Genomic DNA, 20,921 nt, shown 5'->3' on the forward strand with positions numbered 1-20,921 from the left:
TGGTGGAGAACAGCAGCTGTTTTTAGATGACTTCAACTTACATGTTATCATTCTGATCATTACTTTGTTATTTCTTAAAACTAAAACCAAAAACACTGCTTAAAGAATACTGTAAGTCCAACTACGAATAAAATTTAGAGGATTAAGATATAAACTTTAAATCTCCTATGGTAGAAAATTGAAAAAAAAAAAAAAAACCAGGACTTTGTCTCAGTGTAATCCATCCACCCGCTCCTTCATTCATTCATCAGGTATGTGTCAGGCCCCTACCGCGTGCGAGGTCCTGTGTGAGGGACTGGAAATAAAATCCCAGGGCCCACCCTGCATGGGAAGAGGAAATGGTAAACACTGGTGATCTGCTGTGTTTTCTGCCCTCACTTTGTGCGAGCCACAATGCTCAGCACTGCAGACCCCAAATCATAAGGAATCATCACGGCAACCTTCTGAGGTCTGATGGCTCCTGTTTTCCAGATAAGGAACATGGAACTTTGAGATATGACTTGTCTATACTCCTGTATCTAAGAAGTTTGCAAACCAGATTCAGATCCAGGGTTGTCTGACATCACAGTGTAAGAGCTCCTAAAGATCTGCTGTTGGGGCTACTGAGCCAAGGGCAAAGGCAGAAGAAGTTTTACAGGTAGTAAACTCTGTGCCTGTCATTAAGCTGTGGGTCTGGCTTAGAGAAGGTAGGGGGTAGACATAAGAACAAGTATGGCCAAGTCTGGATCATCATAAAAAAAATAAGCCATCTTTCTTGGAAGATTCTTGGAGGTACACTGGATTGGGAACCTTACAGGGAAGGACATTGATCACTGGTCTTTGATCACTCTGTCCAGTGGTGCCTTTCCAGCTGTCCATGGTGAGTGTGTGTAAAACATTACATTGCTCATCTCTTGCCTCTGCATTGTTCTCTGCATTATTTCCTGTGTAAAAATCCCAGCTCAGGTCTCTAGTCCTTCTTTAAGGATGGTCTTATTTCTATGTAATAATCTTTCTCTATATCCTGAAGGGCAGAACACGATAGGCCTCCAATTATACTTGCAGAATTGAGAGTTTTTAAAAAAAATTATTAGTTGGGTTTCTTCTTGGCTCCTATGGAGCTCATGTAGCATTTAGCACAATATTAAATAACTCTTACATTATGCTCCCTTCTCTCTTACTTGCCCGGCCAGTCTGATACCCTTGGCGAAACCTTCCCAGCTTGGCCCAAGCTTTGCCTGCAGACAGCTGACTCTCAGACTCTCCCTGGGGACACCAATCATTGGTGGTCCTCAAGCACCCGTTCCCAAGTTCTGTTCCTGCTCACGAAATTCGCAGGCTCTGGTGTACAGCCCTTTGGGTCCTCAGAGTCTAACACAAAGCTCTGAACTAGCAAGCAATCAACACACAGTTGTTGCAAATTATGAATATTCATATGGCAAAAGAAATCCTTGAAATGAGAGAATTGATTGTAGAAAAGGGAAAGAGGACATGAGAGTGGGAGCCTAATCCCTTTTGGCTTAGCCATTCGGGTTTATTACAGGCTGTGCATATCAGCTGGATCTTTCTGTACTGTGTCAAGGAAATAAAACTCCCGTTCTGTTCAGTTCAAAGGTAAATAGTTGCAAGTGCCAGCCAAGGTCAGCGAACAAGCTCAGAATCTTGGAACAGTGTAGACAGCTGGTATGTCTTTGAACTCTGTGCCTCCTTACACCTTTCAGAGAAAGATAGGTAAGATGGATGCTGGAATTATTTCAGAGGGAGTTCATGTGCTGATTCAGAATTTTAAAGAGCATGACTCCCTTGAGTCTGTTTCTTTAGGAACTCCTGGAGCATGGTGAAATTCATAGGAGGAAAAAAAGGCTTGAGAGCCAGAAAGTGATGCTTCGAGAACAAGGAAGTTTTGACCCGAGGGAAGGTGAAGGTGAGGAGATTCAAATGCAAGAGAGTTCACCCTAGGTTTCAGGCAAATACATTTTCACACTTCAGAGTTGATATCCTCCTTTAAAACTTCGGGGAAATATATAGCTTTAATAGAAAAAAAGATTTTTTTTTCCAGTGAGATAGTCTAAGGCTCAAATGATGAACTCTTAACAGGCACTGCAGTTCTACAATGTCTGCCCTAAGTTCTCCTTCCCGGAAAAGGCAAGGACCCAGAGGGCTGCTGGAAAGACCAGCGAGGAGGGACACACGCACTACATCTAATAGGATTTGCAGAAGATGTGAAGTAGGTCCCAGATCGTTCCTGAACTTGGTCTCCTGAAGACCTCACAGCTTGCCAGAAGGCAGATACCTTGTAGGTCTGGCCCTGAGCTGGAAAAACCACCTTCCAGCATGGGCCAGGCAAGGTGGAGGGCCTCAGTCATGCTTGCTGAGGCCCGGAACTTTCAAATGAGGGAAGGCCGCCTGTGACCTGTGGTTCTGGGAATGACAGAAACTCTCAAGGACTGTCATAAGCGCATGCCACCGTTTCCTCCGCACTGCCAATGACCAGCATTTAAAATCTGCTCCCAACTTCGGTAGTGGCCAGAGGGCTTCGGCTTTTCCAATTTTAGTTGCAAAACCCAAGAAGAGGGATGGTAAGGTGGAGAGAGAGGTCACTGTGGCCATCATCGTCCCTGAGAGGGTCTGGCCAGACTTCCTTATTAGGTTGTTATGGACATTAAGGGACACATCAGCGCTTCCTCCTCTACCCGACAGCAGCAGCAGTCACCTTGGTGACAACCCATGGACTCAAGTAGTCACTTGCCTTAGGAGTCCAAACGCTGAGGGAGACGTGATTCTTTTCCTCGCGGTCCTTATAGAATAGTGGGAAAGACAATGCAATGTGCAATTATGTGAAGTGTGAGAAGCACTTTGATGACTGCGTGCTTGGAAGGGAAGTCCGTTCTCCCTCAGCTTCCACAGGAAGTGTCCCTCCCCGGCCACTCCTGTGGGATTTTGTCATACCTGTAGTCCAGTATCTGTCACGGATGGGGGTGGGCACACGTGAGATGGTGAGGAACAGGGCCTATGTCCCATCCATTTTTAAATCCCCAGCACTGAGCACCTTCACAGGGTCACCATACATGTTTGTTGAGTGAATAGACGACCATCTTGGTAAATGCTGTTAATGAGGTGACCTTTGGGAAGCCCATCAAAACCAGGAGAACTTAGGAGCTTTGTCATGTCATAGTATTGCTCTCCGGCGTGTTTTACTGTATACCCATATTATTCCAAGAGATGTAAAAGACTGTCCAAGGTTTGCATGGATTAGATCACAGATAGCATGGGAGGGACCGCCTCTCACTTTTCACAGGGTTATGTTCTAGGGAGTGTTTGTTTGTGATAGGGAAATACGGGCAACATTATCTCTCCAGGAAGAATTCTGCCTCCAGGAAAGAAGGAACTGAAAACTGTGAATCCAGTCTCAGGAACCACAGCCGGAGCAGCTCTCCCACAGTAAAGCCAGCTCTCGAGATCCAACGGTGGGGCTGGAAGGTAAGTTAGAGTCTGCCTAAGCCAGTCTGTTCCTTCAGGAGGTTGTGACTCTCACTGAACCCTTTGGGCAGCGTCAACTCCAGTATAGCTCAATAAAGTCACGTGAGAGCATTTCATCTTTCAGCAACCAATTCAAGTGTCAGGCAATTAACATAAATAGTTTCAGGTAAAGCTTCCTCCTGGGTGATCAACATCTCTTAGGAAAGTTGAAAAGGTAGATATATAAAAAGGTCATTTTCTCCTCGTTAAGATAAAGATTCAAAAGCGTTTGTCCCTTGGGTGGCGGGCTGCCTGGAGGCGGAGTGGGCGGGCCCAGGGGCGCCTGGACTTCTGGCCTCGCCCAGCCTCCTTCGGGACTCCGAAAGGTTTGTTTTCCCCAGCGTTCCTGCACGCTGGCCCCTCCTGACCTCCTCAGCGTTGCTGTCTGCATCCTCCCATCCCAGCGCCTGGGGACAGGGGCACCGCCGGGGCGATCCAGGGCGCCCTCGGGGGCCAACATCCCTTAGGGCTCGCCTCTCGCGCCGTCTTGCAGTGAACACAGCGGGGCAGGGATCCTGCGGCCTCTTGGGGCAAGTCCCTGCGCAGCGCCGGGCGGCTTTGCCGTCCGCCGGCAACGACACTCAGGCTCTGGCCGCGCGGGGACCGAGCGCCGGCGGGCGTGTTTGTCCCCACTCCGGAGAGTGGAGGACGGGCGGGGACGCGGCTGCGCCAGGGGGCGGCGCGGAGCCAGACTCGGGGGTGTGTGTTGTATTTTTTTTTCCTCGCTGCCTCTTTGATCAGGTCTTTATTCAAAGTGAGCTGTCCAAAATGATTTGACCTTCATGGGATAAACACATCTAAGTTTATGCAGCTGGTTCCTTCTCTTCTATAGGGTTTTTTCCCCCCCTGCGGGCTTTCCAGTAGCTGGTTTCTAGGTAGCGGCAGCCTCCCCGCCCGCCCCCGCCCAACCCCGACCCCCGGCTACTTCTGCATTAAGATGCCAACAGCCTTCTCTCCTTTCTTCCCTATCACAGGGTTTTTGCCTGGAAACCCTCTTCCTCTGATCTGGCTTCTACCGTGGCTCCTCCCCTATCTACCAGGAGTTTGTGGAAGACTGGAGGTGCCCAGGCTCCTGGTTTTTGCACGTGGGTTTAGTGAGATTCAGCAGGATTCTAAGGTTCCCCCCCCGCCCCAGTGGATTCTTCTTCAGGACCCTGCGAAGACTCCTCTAGCTTGGTGCTCTGGATTTTTTTTAAGATGCTGCCAAGGTCTGTGTTGAGCATCTTGTGCATGGGAAGGTTGTAGTGCTACCGTTGAAGGAGGCAGTTTTCCTCCAAGAGCCATACAGAGCATCTTTACTTGCAGAAAGCAAATATAAAACACCCCCACCCCCGCCCGACTAGGAGCAAGTTTCAAAACGTTCAGTTTGCGCACATTGAGCAGAGTAATTCTTTTTAAAGGGAAAGGAGAATTAGGGGCCAAGGGGATGTTCCTTAAGGCCTGGATAAGGTCGTCCTCGTTCTAGAGGATGCAGGGCTCCCTGCTGTGCATACACCGAGGTTTCTCACTTCCCCGGTGCCCGTCTCATTCGCTCAGAGGCACAGACCATCTTGTTATTATTTAAGGCCTTAAGTTTCTTAAGAAGCAAAACAGCCCTTTGGTGGTCTTCCAGCCTTCAGCGTTATCGTCAACTACCAAAGGAAGTTCAGGACTTCCTCAACACAATGACCTTTAGAGAGGACCAGCACCGGTAAGGCCGAAGCAGCCCGGGCAGAGCAGATGGTACGTCGCTTCTGTGTTGTGTTCAGTCTGCGGGGCCAACGGCGCCAGGTTTGGTTGGCGCCACATGCGGCCGCCGCGACACATGTATTTCCCCAGTAAAGAATCACATTTCTCAAATTTTAGGAATTAAAAAAAAGATCATGTCTTGCTCAGTAAGAATTTTCGGCAACTGTCGCTGAGAACACAGTAAGACGCAGATTACGACATCACTGCAACAGATTCGGGGTTTTTAACTTATTGGTGCCAGAGGGGCGAAAACGAGTCCCGAGGAGGACGGCGACAGCTTTCCCGGGACTGCGGGCCCAGGTAGGCTGCACCTCCCTGGAGGTCGCCGGCGCCGCGCACCCCGCAGCCCCCTCTGCAGGGAGAGAGCCGAGCCCCTCCGGGACGCGCCGCTCCAGCGCGCCGCGGGGCCTGGGAACCGCGCACCGGCTGCGCCCGGAGCCCCGCGGGGCGGCGGGGCGGCGGGACGGACGGCGCCCGCGCCCAATTGCGGGGCGGGGCCGAGGGGGCCTGCAGGCGGCGGCCAATGGGAGGCGGCGGAGCGGGCGGGGGGCGGTGCCGCCGGGCGGGCGGGCGGCGGCGTCGGGAGCCGGCGCGGCAGTCCCGGAGCCCGGGAGGAGTCGGCGGAGCGGGAGGAGGACGCAGGAGGAGGACGCAGGAGGAGGAGGAGGAGCAGGAGCAGCGCCGCGCCCCCGCCCCGGCCGCCCGCCCGCGCGCAGGCCGACAGCTCCAGCCGCAGCCGGCGGGTCCCGGCCGCCTCCCGCCGGAGCCCGGCGCGGGCAGGGTCGGGGCCGATGGGCAGCCCCGGGCAGCAGCGGGCAGCGAGGCGGCGGCCCCGGTTTGCGCCGCCGCGGGCTCGCGGGCTGTAGCAGGTCCCGGCGGACTGCGTCTCCGAGGTGCGTGTCGGGGCGAGCGACGGGAGGCGAGGCGGGGTGCGCTCGGGAGCCCTCGGTCGTGTCCGAGGACGGCCTGGGCGAGGACCGCCCGGAGGTGAAGGGCGGCCCTTCGGGGGCGCCTGGGGAGCTGGCGGCGGGGCGGGGGCGCGGGGCGGGGGTCCGGCCGGCAGATGCGCCCGCGCTCCGGAGCCCAGGTTGGAAGAAGAGCCGCCGCCGCTCGGTCTCTCAAAGTTATCGATCGGCTGGAAGGTTATTCCCGTCCGGTTGACACGAGCACTAATGAGGACCTCTCTGGGCGCGCAGCAACTCCTCTGTGACTAACCGGAGAGAAGAGATAAAAGGTTGCCCGACGCGCTTCCCCGGCGCGCCGGGCGGGGTCACTTGCTGAACTTAATGCGGGGTTTATTCCCCGGGGAGGCGTGTGCCCCGAGCGCGAGCCCTGGCCGGCGCGCCGCCCCTCTTTGTAGGGTCCCGAGCAGCCGGCGAGCGCCCGTCCTCGGAGCCCGCCGGCTCCCCCGGCTCCCCCGGCGTCCTTGCCTGCATGGTCTTCTGCTCCCGGTCCTGCTCGTCCCCCCGCCCCCCACGATTATTGAAGCTAGTTTGGCCAGGTCCTGGGAGTATCCCCACGAGCACCTACAGATTAATTTTCCACCATGCCGCAAACCCAGAGAATCAATCTCGGCTCGTCATCAGCGAGCGAGGCCCGATGCTTCCCGGGAAGAGAAAACAAGTTGGCATGACCCCTCTGGGAGATATTTGTCATCATTAACCTGCTTCAGTTAAATTAATTCAGCCCAGGATGACTCCAGCGTGAGTCCTGGAAAAATCAAGTGCGTTGGTCACGGAACTGTGGTCACCGAAACCCGATTTTGGTAAAAAATACAGTCGTAGACATTTTAGATTTTGTTTAGATTTAGACCTGGTTTTTGATGAGAACGGACTCTGGCCCCCCTCCCCCACCAAACAAAGAATCTTGGTGATTCTCATAGGTTTGCTCAGTAAGTTCAAAATAGTCACTTAGATTTTTTCTTTTCTTTGCCTCTTTTGTCTGCAGTTTTCATTTCTAAATGTTAACACTAGATGGCTTTCTTATGACAGGCATTTAGTAAACTGCGCTCTTGGAAGTTGCCTGTCTGCAATCCAGGTTGTAATCTTTCCAGTTTCACAATTAGTAATGGGAGGGGGAAAAATCTCCCAAACTGTTGCTTCTTTAAAATATATTACCTTCCCTCTAACACCCGTATTTATGCAGATATCAAGAGGTAGCCTGTGATTTCTGGCATTCCTAAAGATGAATTTCAAGAGACAGCATGGTTTATTGTTTTTAGTCACAAATTTAAGGCTGTTCTTGTGTTTTGACTTGAGAAATTCAAAGTTCTACAGTGAGAGTTGTAATTCTCTTCTTATGACATTTCTACTTACGATGTTTTCTGCTTCATTTAGTACTTCACTGCTTGATTCAGAGAAGTATAAAAGAATATTATTCATAAACAAGTGTAGTCTTTCTGGATGGCCATTTCAGCAGCAGCAGCCCCAGTCTCAATGATGTGTTTTCAGTACTTTTTCTCTAAAGCAAGACCATAACAGCCTGTCCAAATCTTGCCTAGATAGGCAAATTTATTTATAACCTGGAGAAATATCTCGCAGTTCTTTATAGCTGTCATTTATTGTGTGTCTTGCCCAGCTTAAAATAAGGTATGTTAAATTTATTTGTTCTAAATTAGAGCGTATTCACAAATAGCTAAAGGTGTAGGGGGAACACACCTCTCTTGCAAACATCTGGGAGGTAGGAAATGAAACCAGAAACAGCTTTTATCAGTACCCTCATGCTACCTATAGATGGAGTGAAATGAACTTGGATAAGAAGCAGTGTAAGCATTTAGTATGGAAAATAAAGCAAGAGAGAAATTCCAGGTACTGGAGGTGGAGCTTCTGGCTTTAGAGCATGGACTGCAGATTTTCCCGAGGTGTTTTAAGTGTATATTTTTCATCAAATGCTTTAGATGTTTTTAAATATGAGCCTTTCTCAAAGAGCTTTAATTTCAAGGAATGCAATGGGGGAATTGTCAGCATCATGACTTGATTTTCGTGATGCTTTTTGTAGTTAAAGTGTAATAGGGTTTGCAAGTTTTATTTTGTTTGTCTGGAGTTTGGACTGGCGTTTAGAAGCTTTCCTTGATACCTGAGCTTGGTAAACACCTGTCCACCTTGGGGAATCTCTTTACCTGAGGCAAAGAGGGTATTGAGTTACTCATTTTAAAAATCTATCTATTCCTCTAAGTGAGGAGGTAATAGTGAGCTACCCTGAAAGGGCAATTGTTTGGTAATTGAAACTGGTTTAAAAGTATTTGGTCATTAAAACCAGTTTAAAGGGGTTGCATTTACTGCAAACTTTGCAAAGAATTCTGTTTTTCTGTTGATACAGCCCCCTACCCTCCCAGTCATAATTGGTAGATGTAAAGGTTTGGGTTTTTTTTTTCTTTTTTTTTTTTTTTTGAGATTGAGGAAGGCATTGAGTCTTTGAACTTGTGATGTACTTATGGTGATGGTTTAGGATTACAAATCCCTTCAAAGACATGCTGAGTTGGAAGAAAATGTAGAGTGTTATTGTTAACTGAAAAGCAAAGTTTTTTGGGTTTTTTTTTTCAGTTTTGACCTTTAATGAAATATGAAGTACGGTCCAAAAGAATATAGGGAACCGTGTTCTGGATTTTCTACGTCTATTACTGTACCTGGTTCCTTTGTTGGGATAGAAAGACCACTGGGTGGGAGGACAGGAACCTCGAGTTTTCTGCCTCTATTCCCTGTCACAGACGAGTTTGGAAAAGTTTTCTCATGATCCCTTTCAGCGCCAAAGTTTTAGGTTTCTTTAATGTTTAAAAATAAATGCATTAGAGTAAAGAAAATGACTGATTGGGGTAGTCTGTATTTTTTTCACAATGATGTGTTTTCTTTCTTTGGCCTAAGTTTGTAACTGAACATTCATGAGAGTTTTCGCTTCCTTGTTTTCCCTTGAAGTCAGTGATTCAGAAGTAGCTTTGCTGTTCCAGTCACATTTAGCTGTGACCCCTTTTAAAGGAAGGCTCACAGTGTGACAGGAGTTGAAATACTTCATTACTTCAGAGATGACTTATTTTGATCCTTTCTGAACTTGATGCGTAAACTTTGGTTCCAAAGAGTGGTCCAAGGGAGACAGATCTTACCCCCATTAGAGGTTCCGTTTCTTGGGAAGATTTCATATTTAGTGTAACCCAATTCATATATATATATATATATATATATATATATATATATATATATAATTTTTTTTACCCCTGTACAACATTGTATAGCCAACTTGGGTGATGGGAAAGAAGAAGGGATGCAGTAAGTTGAGTCTGGTTGTCATAGCGTCCCTGAACCACAAAGGTCCAGTGGTTATCCCTTCAGATTGTTCCTATACTGTTGGTTTTTATCCACCTGTAGAGTTAAAAATCAGAAACAAAATCGAAATTTTAGGGATGGTCACATTGGTTACTGTTTGAGGCTGTTACATAAGTATATTGAAAATTAACAACAGCAGTTACTACCTACTAGTAATGCCTTTCATCGAGTTACAGTAATACACCAAAAAAAAAAAAACAAAAAATAGGGAAACATACGCATGCTGTCAGACAGACTTAAGGAAAGTTCTTCCTATCTGGAGGGGGCATGTGTTAAAATTATCCCCACAGGCACGTATACCCACCTGTACACAGACCCTCTTTCCTTTTGCACGGACCAGCGAAAACATCACTAAGGACCAGGGTTTGGAAATCCTTGACTAGCTCAACTCATCCTTCCCTGATGCTTGGATCCCTTTATGGACTGTGCAGTGATCTCAGAAGGGGTGGAGAGTTCCACCTTTCTGATGTTTCTACCTACTCGAAGGAGCTTTTTAACTGTAGAACTGCGATTTAATCTAACCTATTTATTTGAATTCTGCTGCCTTGTTCGGCTGCAGAACTAGCCCTTCTGGAGAGATGTTTCAACTACTCACTGAACAATACCTGTCCAGGTGGGGCCCAGAGCCCTAGTCTTCCCAGCTCACCTTGACCTGTGTAGAGTAGAGGCCCTTCCCTCAAGGAGGGGGTGCCCTTCCTTTAACTTGCACGTCTTGCTGGCACTGATAGAGTCCAAGTTTGCTTTTCTTCTCAGACTCAGCAAGTTAGTTTCCTATTCAGTCGAACCCCTGGGTCCTGAACCGCATGCTGTCATTCCTTTCCTGCCCTGATGTCGCTGCCAGACCTACCATCTCTTGTACTTTGTTCTTTATTTTAGCTGCTTCTTCCCCTGGTGCTTTTGGGAGTTTGATGCTAGCACCTTTGCCTGCCCTCCGGAAGAAATGCTGCCTGCACACCAGATCAGACTTCTTTTTAAATGTCTCACCTACATTGCTGACAAAATTGTTAGACTACCTGAACCACCAGTGGAGTTTCGAGAAGCTTCCTTTGAGGTTTACAAGGAGTCACACTCTTGTTGGTTCCGGTGCAGTACAAAAATGCACTTAATTTCTTAGCCCCTGTCTGTCTGCCTTTTCCACACAGATGTCCTGAAAGAATGCATCAGATCTTTGCTGGTTCCACTGACCAAATCAGCCTAAGAACTGAATTCATTTTTAGCCTGTCCCTAGTAACTAGAAGCATGTTCAGCAGGGTTGGAGATTAAGAAATATGTGTTCAGTGAGTGACTGAGAAGCTAGGGCCACCCTGTGGCCTCTGGAGGCCTTAGGCACTAAAAAGATGGTGGAAAAGAAGAGAAGGTGGTTGGACTTTTTTTTTTTTTTTCCAGTCTTAAACTTACTTTGCAGTTTGGTGTTGTCTTAGTTTGAATTATTTTCAGATAGCGGGGAGGAGATCGATCATCTTTCCCCAATTTTCCAGTGTTTTAATTAGTGAGTACTCTTTTCTTCCTGTTTCACAAATAAGCATTCAGCCATCAGGGGGGTGCTGAGTGCCACCAGTTCGATTACTCATGTTTTTCACTTGCATAGTTGCGAAATCTGCCAGAAGCAGCTCCCAGTTAATTGAGCTGTTTAAAAAATCAGAGTAGTCCAAAGTAGGCTATTTATTTAGTTGTGTATTCAGTTACTGTGAAGTTAAAAAAAAAATCTAGGTAAAGAGCCAATGTTAAAACCTGTTACTGTGGAAAGTAAGAACTTGGGTGAGTGCAAAATTAGGTATGCTGAGACGCATTGTTGTGTAGACACTAAATAAATCTCTAACCGCAGTGCTTGGGGCCCCGGAGCTGATGTGGTCTGCGTAGTGATTGCTTTCACTGTCATCAAGGCATGTTTTGATAATCGTCGTGTCCCTGTTGAACAGGAGGAGTAGGTGTGGGATACAGGCCTGTTTGTATTGAAGTCTCTAGTAAGTAATTTTGGGAATTACACACATTTTTTTATTCCTCATGCAGGACAAATGCTGTTGTTCGGAGGGTTTAATGCCTTAATCCAGAGAACAATCGTTTCTTTGTCATAGAGCCTCTAAACTTTTTCCAACATGCATCCCATCTGCATAGAATCACCTGTGTTTAATGCCCACCTGTGCACATACACACGTGTGTCTGTCTGTGTTGGTGCACGTGTGTATATGTATGATTTAGCATATGCATATAACTTTACCACGCTAAGAGATGGACAATACAACATAACTAAATTTTAAGAAAGGTGATAGAAACATAAATAAAAGTTGAAGTATTTTCTTTGGCACCTCAAAGGCTTGCTTGTTACTTTTGCAAATGTGTGGCCCGGGTTAGGAGACGACCACTTCCCGCCCGACCCTCTCTGGTCCGAGTTCGTGGCTCTTTGGAAACAATTTCTGGGGGGCCTTGTAGGGTCTTGTGAGGGAAGCTTAAGACAGGCCCTACCCTTCAGGGGCCCTCTAGTTACTGAATCTGTCCTTTTTCCTGAGGACAGTTTGTGCTTTGGCCAGTTTTCTTCTAATTGCTTATGGGTTGCTTGGTTTGAGGTTCCATTTTTTGGGAGGGTACCATCCTCCTTGCCACGTTTCTTGTTGAACTCAGCTGTATAAGAAGCATCGTACTGTCAACACGCAGCATACCGCAGACCCATTATCAGGATAGAAGGATGTAACTAATCATTTGCTCATCTAGAAACTTCCAAAGAGTAAGACCAACTATGAATGTGCAGGTTAATAGTGCAGTTCACCCTGCGTGCTGTTGGCTGGAACTGCAGCACATGGTCATCTGGTGCGAGGGAGGCTAGGGTCCCAGCCTCTCTGGTGAGCTCGGGGGCGGCACAGGGATGATGGGAGGGGGTGGTGGGCCAGCCGCAGCATCCTCCCCACCCACCCTCCCCCAGATGCTGAGCGGTTTTAATCTACAGCACTTACCACTGCCTGCCATCATATTATCTGCTAATTTTTATGTTTATCTCCTATCTTGCCTCAATAGACTTTAAGCACTGTAGGCCCAAGGGCATTTCTGGTTTATTGCTGTGTTCCCTACACTTCTGTGGTTTTTTTTTTTGCCAGGTAACAGGTTTTCCGCAAACTGGTGTTTGATAAAGGAAGGCTTGAGAGCCCAGGGTTTAAACATGAGAGAACCGTGTCTCTTGGCTTTGGTTGAACTAAATGTTACCTTAACGTTCTGATTATTTCCATTGTAAATGATCTACCTAAACAGCCTTCTGTACCTCATTTTATAGCTTTTCAGGGTCACTTGAAATGACCCGTAATTGAACGCTGATATCAAACAGGTAACGATGGAGAAGTAGTTTCTGGGTCCCAGCGGAGTTCCATCTGGTCTGTCACACCCTGGATGGCCCCGTTCAGAGGGGTGTGGTTTGGGGAGGGTGGGCCCCCGGGGGTGGGAGGGTGTGCTCTACGCCTTTCCCAGGTTTCAGAGTCTGACCCCAGTTGACACCTGCACGGCCTTACTGGGCTCAGATGAAGCCGCAATTCCCTTACAAGCCTGCTCGGACTCCTTAATCAAGGTACCCAAAAAGAAATGATTTCTAGGTGATGCAGTGTCATCTGTGTGGCCTTTTCTTTTATCGCTCAGTCCATCAGTCAGGATCATTTCAAAACCATTTGTAAAAACCCATCAGAAGTTGGTGGCACGCCTTTAGTGAAGTTAGTGCTTTTAATTTGAGGATTGCAGAGTATGTTAGAATTTGACTTATGCCTTAAATACAGTAAGTGCTCCGAAAGCACAGTTTTAATTTTACAGGCAGAAGTCTCCTATCTGAACATCCTGCCATAGCACTGATTGCCCACAATACATAAACTGAGGGGAAAATCACTCTTTTGATAAAGTAATGTGTTAAGGTGTATACTCTTACGGGAGCTACGGGCAAAGCTGAGAGATGAACCTAAATACTAGTCATATCACCTTATTTACCAACAGTTTTGTTTATTTGAGAGACATTGTAAACCATTTGCCTGGAATAATGGATCTGTTTTCCTGTTCAAAAAGTTGTTTTTTTTTTTAAAGCAGAGGGAGGTTTAATGAATTAATTAATTATTTTCAGAGGAGGTGCTGGGGATTGAACCCAGGACCTCATGCATGCTAGGCAGGCGCTCTACCACTTGAGTTATACCCTCCCTCTAAGAAGTTTTAAATGCTGAGAGGAGAGAGGGAGGGAGGCTAATGTGTTTGACTGAGGGACAGACGAAAGGACTGGGGAGAGAGATTCCTCCAGGGAGACTTAAAAGCAGTTATTGTGTTTGAACTTTCATTTATGTCCTCGCACCTGCTGAACCAGAACCTTGCGAGGCTGGTGGGATTATCCCCTGGTACCGATGCAAAAGCTCAGAGCGAAAGCAAGAACATGTGATTTTCCGGATCTTAGTTCTTAGAATTTAAACCCGGCTCTTTGCTCCACCGTGGGGCCCTCGCATCCTTGTGAGGTCCCTTTGGTCTCAATAAATCATAAACGGGGTTTAGGAGAGGAGAGGCAGGGAGGGGGGCGGTAAGGGAGGTGGCTGCAGAGGAGAGAGCCCATTATCCCACCACCGTTCCCCCAGGCATGGGGTGGTGGCTTCGGGGTGGGCTCATGAGCTATGGTTCTAGTCTAAAAAAAAATGCCCTGTTCTATCAGCCAGTGCATCCTCTGTTCTTCCTGAAAAATATTGTACTTTGCGGTCAGGTGGCAGTTGTGTGGATGGAACCAGGTTCTCTCCTTGGCTGGGAGGTGAGAGGGCTCTGCTGTGATCCTGCAGAGGACATTTCTTGAGCTCCGAAGTCTTTGCCAGGATTAAAGGAAGCAGAAGAGGAACACGGTTTTTGTTTTGCATGGATCCTCTGCTGGATTTGCATAATCTTTGTTTAAGTCCATTGGATGTGAATCCCTAAATACATTTCAGGCATTTAAATATTTAAAAGGATTCACCCACCTGTACTTTCCTCACCCAAAGAATAAGTGCTGACAACAAAGAAAAGAACCCCCTTTGCAGATGCAGCCAGACGCCCTCACCTTGTCGCCGAATGATGAAACATTCATGGCAACACTAGAACCGAACAGTCCCTGAAATGCCTCGCTGGCTCGGTTCCAGAATACTGTGTCCTGCTCCAGCAAAGCAGGACAATTTGTCTAAGACTGGCAGCCAGCCAGTCAGAAGCGCTCTGACGCAATTGTGCAGTTACTGCTTCACTCGACTGCTAATTTTAGGGCAGTTAAATCGGGGTGATGTCTGGTGGCTGCTGTGTGTCTGGCTCTGTGAAGCTTTCTAAATCCATCCTCCTGGCCAGGCATCCTAACTAACTCACAGCCCTTTCCCAAACCGTAGAGGCAGGGAGGGGATGTCGGGAGATGCGGGGTGGTGAGGCGGGCCCTGGGAACCTTTCAGGAGGCACTCCTATCTTCTTCCTGTTCTCTTTGTCATTCCATCCACAGACACTCCTCCAGAGGTGCCTCCCTTGCTGGTGGGCTGGTAGGGGTGGAGGAGGGGAAGAGACCCGGCCTCCAGGGAGCAGCCCGGTGACAACTGTCACTTGGGTGCCTTGCTATCCACTGTGAGCTTTCGCGGGTTTAAAACTGAACTTTGACCTCCTCCTTTTCTGGAAAAGATGAAACGAAGAAGATGAACATTTCTCTTCTTTTTCTTTCGATTTTTGTATCTTGTAAGAATTGTATGTGTATCTTTGAAAGGTGAAGATTTTTTAACAGAAGAACTTAGAGCATCAGATGGGAGAGCAGAGTAGAATTTCTTTGCTGATGCTGAGGACGGAGGTGGGGGAGGGCTGGTGGGAGCAGTTTGGTGCCCACGTCTGAATTGCTTTGCTTCCAGGGCAGTGAGTATAAGCTGATTTTAAAAGAGGAATGTGGGGCCACTCAGTCTGGAGGTCTCTTTAAACTCTGTCCCGTTTTAAGATTTCAGGTTCGCAGGGGGTGCTCTGGGGTGTGAGACCCTGAAAGCAGGGACCCAGTCACTTTATTCCAGTCCTCTGGCCCAGGGAAGTGTCTGGCACTGTTAGCAAATTAACCAACTCAGCGTCTTAGGCCTCGGAGGGACCTTAGGTCCCCCATTCTCCTGTAAGCGTCCTGGCCCGGCTCATGGCCACACGTCACGTGTAGTAGAAGATGCGTGTGTAAAGGAGATGCCAGGAGAGATGGGCAGCGCAGCCTCTTCTAGGGGGAAGACCCCGTGGGTGGTGGAGAGCATGGTGGGGGTGCGTGATCGGGAGGACATCGGAGGAGCAGGGAGGCCCGGGGTTAGGCTTCAGAAAAGAGTCGGGGTTTGCATTTTTGTTGAAGGGCTCATCTGCAGGGCCCCTCCTGACTCTGTAGGTGCTGGGCTGCACCTGGAGGCCTGCGAGCCCTGTGCCTGCCTGGCCTCCAGACTGAAGAAAGAGCCTGGAGTCGGCGACAGTGACATCAATGGGTTAACGGATAGGAGATCTGGAGCCTAGGAGCGAGGTCCTGGAGCCACATCCAACCATGAGCAGCAGGACTTGGCAGCGCCTTCCCTGCTGGGGGAGGGGGGTAAGCAGTCACGTGGGACTTGACATCACATGAGCTCATCAATTACCAGGAGAGCCAGCGGAGGGACCCCCCTCACCTCCCCTCTGATGAACTATCACAGTGGAGACGTTCTGATCTAACGATTAGAGCAGTCACTAGCCGGGGCTGTTTCAAGCTTTGCGTTTTGGAACTTTTGGAATGGTTTTTAATACTTTTGATCTGCAGTTGGTTAATCTGCAGGTGTGGGATCTGAAGACACAGAGGGCCAACTATAACTTCTAGTTCAAACAGAAGAATGATTAAGGCTGAAATGTGCTGGCTTTTGGCTATGGAGGAGACTAACCAAATAAGTCGAAAGTACTAGGAGATTTTTCAGTCCCCTGGGCTGAGGGGAGAGTGGCTGGCAAAATAAAATCCTAGTTGACTTAAAATTCTAGACTTAACTAACTGCCCCCTTTGCTATGCCTACTGTTCTGGAGTTTTGAGTTGCTAAACCTCTTCAGTCATGAACAAAACTAATAAAAAAAGTTCTGAGCAGCAGTGCTGGTTTAAGGTGTACACACACAGATACACAGTGTGTTGTCAGCGTGTGATGTTTCCTCAGGGCCCTGTTGGGCCCTGAAAGAGACTTTGAGATGCAGTGTCCAGACCAGAGAGAGACTGACTTCCAGAGAGACTGACTTCCGTCTCGTGTGACAGCCTGAGGTCTGGGGACGCGGGCTCTGTCTGGGCCTGATGCTCAGGGACCCAAGGCCCTTCTGTCTTGTTTTTCCAGCACCTGGCCTTGGCCTCACCACGTGGCGGGAGCCCACAGGGCCTGAGTACACACAGGCTGGCCAAAAACGCAGGGCTCCCAGGAGGTGGGCATCTGAAGACCCCAGAGGGTCTGCATCACTTGTGCCCTCATCCTGCGGAGAACTTAATGACCTGGCCGCAGCTGACTTGGAGGATGCTGGCCCTCCACGCACATCTGTGCCCGTGCCCTGACCCTGGCCTTGCCTGCTCATAGATGGAGTCACACATGTGTCACATACTTCCTGCGTGCTCTGTCGGGCCAGGCGCGGTCCTAGGGCGGGACTCGGGTTTTGAGAGTGAGTAGGCAGAAAGAGGTGTTCCTCTTATGGCACCTGTACATCACCTAATAATATTGTTCTTGGTGGAATTTTCCTTTTTTTTTTTTTTTTCTGATTGGAGGCAGTACTGTCTTCTTAAAAGTGGAGCTTAGTTCTGGGTGGAGGAAGGGAGGGTGAAGTCTCATAATAATGAGATTGCTGCCAGATTCTGTAACTTCGAAAGCAGTGTCCCTGGAGACATGGATTAGGGGATGTAATAAAGGACCTGGCCCCCGGGTTTAAAATTCAGACTCATAATAGAAGGCTTAAGAGACATGTGATGAAATGGAACCACGGTAATCACTTGTTCGGGAGCCAGAGGGTTTCCGGGGAGCAGAGACCTCCCTGGAGACGGCAGGGTGCTCTGGCTTGTGCGTCCTTCAGACGGAAGTTCCGCTGGAGCTCGGGGGCCCTGTCTGCTCAGAGAGGAGCTGTGACAGGGTCACAGGCGAATCCTAAGGAAGCAGTAGTGCGTGTGACGCCCCCCAGGGTAATGAGCTAACTTTACCCTGCTTTCGCCCCAGATCACTTTGAATAGACTGTTTGCCAGCATCTTGGATGGTTCTTGACGTGATAGTCTTGACGTGATCAATGGGAGTGGCTGCCTGGGAGACCAAGTGAAGCCGTGGGAGTCTGTCCGGGCTCGAGGGGACAAGGTCGTGTCCCATGGGTGCCGGGGGGGGGCAGGGGAGTGGCCACCGTGCATGGGCTCTGCGATCTGTGTTCTCCAGTTATCCTGTGGGTTTCCAAGGACGCGTGGCGTGTTCCTGGTGGTACCAAACATAGCTGTTCCTTCCAGGGGGCCACTTTGTGATACCTGTAGTGCTCTGGGACCGTTTCTCTCCAGGTGTTTGAGAGAAAAGTCCCTGCTCACCTGCTCTGGGTTAGGGGACTGCATCCAGCTTTGGATTTATTTAAACATTGGTTTTCCTGGAGGTTGGAGGGGGTCCTGTTCTGGAGCGAAGATTTGCAAGAGAACAAAAACTAAGTCATCGGGTTCCCTGGGTCATTTTCCACTAACCAGTTCAAAGGGGTGGGGAGTGGGGGGCCAGAAAAACTCTTGGTTGAAATCAATGCCACGTAACATTTTTTTTTTAAGGATGGAGAGGCTGGTTGGGCTTTATTTCGGCAGGAGCATCATGGCATTTCCATCATCTGGAAGTTGTCTTCGTTTTGCTTGCTGCTGTCTGCTCAGGATATGGTACAGATGGGTTGTGCTGATTTTGCTAATTTTTGCCAATAATTTAAGCATGGGAGGATTCAGGGACCTCCCGAGCGATAAGAACACAGCTGCCGAGGATAACTTGGAGGGAAGAGGAGCATTTCTGGAGCCTTTCACTCGATTTGGGGGCAGTAGCTGCGGCTAAGCGGCTGCAGATGGTGTTTTCGGCTCACCCGGTGGCAGTTGGGGAGTGTTTTTTTTTTTGCATCTTTTTTGTTTGTAGTGAACAAAAGAGCCGTGTAGAACCCAATCAGCTTGGTCAAGTATATATCCATTCTGAGGACGGTGTCTCTCTCTTAATCTTAAACTTCTGTGTAAGGCAGGGAAGCTGGCTGGGTGATTTATTGGGGTCCCACTAAACCCCGCATTACATGCCTCTAAAATGTGCATGCTCTGACTTTCTGTTAATGGGTAAACATTTACAGTGGCCTTTGCCCTTAAAACTCACCATCCCGTCCACTGAGACCCTTTATCTTTCTCTGCTTTCGCTGTTACACGAGGTATTTGGCAGCCCCTGCAGGGAGCGCGGGCCTGCCTGTCTTTCACACATTATGTTGGTTTAATTTGTTGGGGGAATGGTTTGAAGGAAGCAGGGAATACTTCTGGAGAGGGGGCGGGTTCTCAGGGGTCATGTCTTCATGGGAGGAGGGGGAGGAGACGCCAGAAACTTTGCAGATACATAACCCTCACGGAAGTGGTTTTATACAGCACCTCCCGCTGAGTGGTCCCTGTTATTTTTGGCCTCCGAATAAAGTGCTGAGGACCCTGCCTCTAAGCCCGGGGCGGGGCACGATACTTACATTGTCGGTTCAAAACCTTCTTGGCTTTCTGTGGTTCAGATGATGGCTGTATTCTGGCGACTGACAAGGCACCCAGCTCCTGAAAGATTGTAGTCTGTGCTCCCTCAACTGAGACCCACTAATCTGACCCACACCAAGAATTTTTTTCACCATTGTATCTTTTTTCTTCTTGAATCAGGACTTCATTGGAGGTTTCCAAAAGCCTAATCCTGCTAGTCTTGTGTCTCTGGTGGCATCTCTGTTTTGTTCACAGTTTTTAATCCTTGTTGCGTTCTTCTGAATGTTAGAGATTCCAGACAATTTCCGGAATTGTTGGAAGACGGTTCTGTGTTTGACACCTTTGGAGAATGTGATTAACACCTGGAGATGTTCCCCCTGACTCAGCAGAAGCGGGTCATGGCCAGAGACCACCTACAACTTTGCTTTTTACTTCTGGTCTGGGACTCCGACAGCCTTGACCGTCAGGATACCTTTTTTTTTTTTTAAAGAAAATCTGGTATGAAGGGTCTTATAAAAATAGCAATACTTTCCATAATACCTTTTGGAATAGAGATAGCATGCAATTCATTGAAAAACTGCTGCTTACTGTACCGCTCAGTCTGAAGTTTCCATTGAAGGTCAGAGAGCCCTGACGGCCTTCTGTGTTTTGGGCCCATTGTTAGCACAAACAGATTTTTTTTTTTTATTTAAACTCATTTTAAAATATGAGTCAAAGTTACTGCCTGGACAAGGGTGTTCCCCCTCCCCGCCACCACCATTGTATTGCCTTTACTTACTTCACTTTATACATTCACTTTTTTCTGCTTTTATCAGACACCTGCCCTGGCCTTCTAATGAGTTCAGGCTCGGGGAGACCCGGTATTGAAGTGTCCTTACTTGCCGCTCCCCCCTTGACTGAGGGACACCGAGCGCTGAGCCAGTCCAGGGGCCTGGGGTGCCTTTCAGGTGCCAGGGTTGGTCCTTGTCCAGGTCGCGTGTGGAATTCTATTTGTTTGTAAGACTTGAAGGCAGATGCTAGAGGACATACAATTATTTGATTGTTTATCAAGATCTCTCGGTAGAATTTCTTATATATTTCATAAAAAACAAACTATAGAGATAAGCAAGGTGTTTCCGCCTCACTGTCTTCAGTAGTCAGAAGGGATGAGGGATTGACTTAACCCAGAAAATGACATTCCTGTAAAAGTAACTACAATGAACACAGGAAGAAAGAAAGGCATTTAAGGAATTGTGCAGCTTGTTCACGGAAACTGTACATACAGGCGATCAGAATGAAGAGTCCTGATGATACACGTCACTTTTTGTTGTGACTGTGACCAAAGAAAAGTAATGCTTAAAAGAGGAGCTTCCTGTGTTTAAATACTATTAGTTCATTTCGAACAAATAACAGGCATATGTGTTTAAAGCTTGCAGGCTGATAAGTGAGCTTGCTTGCTTCTTGCTTATTAGTTTATCTAATCATGCTCAGACGGATGACATGCTGTTTGCAGGGGGTAATGTGTACCTGAAGAGTTTCTGTGTTTTGTTTTTAATAACACTGGTTGTAGAGAGACCCTCCCATGGAGCACCTGCGCTGATGGAAATGAAAGAAGAAATTTTAAAGCACTTTCAGTAAGTTCAGTATATTCATTTTGAACTTTTATTCAGAAAGTAAGCAAATGATGTATGTCACAATTTATCTTTGATCTGTCCTTGGTGGCCGGGTCCAACAATTCATTCTGTAAA

At 48.1% G+C, this 20,921-nt stretch overlaps 1 protein-coding gene and 1 pseudogene across 5 annotated transcripts in view; one reads left to right on the top strand and one right to left on the bottom strand.

Annotated features, from left to right (window-relative positions):
* Positions 1-4,278: 4,278 nt before the first annotated feature.
* Positions 4,279-5,304, bottom strand: LOC102541328 (large ribosomal subunit protein uL4 pseudogene; annotated as a pseudogene).
* Positions 5,305-5,806: 502 nt separating this feature from the next.
* The window catches only part of SIPA1L2 (signal induced proliferation associated 1 like 2), a 194,934-nt gene continuing 179,819 nt past the window's right edge, over positions 5,807-20,921 (top strand). For 3 of the 5 annotated variants that reach the window (XM_072970953.1, XM_072970957.1, XM_072970954.1), the window contains exon 1: positions 5,808-6,119. The gene's annotated coding sequence lies outside the window, so the exon portion shown is untranslated. Of the gene's footprint in view, positions 6,120-20,921 lie in introns of all 5 variants that reach the window. The other 2 variants (XM_072970955.1, XM_072970956.1) reach the window with 2 other exon arrangements.

This window comes from Vicugna pacos, chromosome 11 (assembly GCF_048564905.1).
Source record: "Vicugna pacos chromosome 11, VicPac4, whole genome shotgun sequence".
In the NCBI taxonomy this organism is placed as follows: Eukaryota; Metazoa; Chordata; class Mammalia; order Artiodactyla; family Camelidae; genus Vicugna; species Vicugna pacos.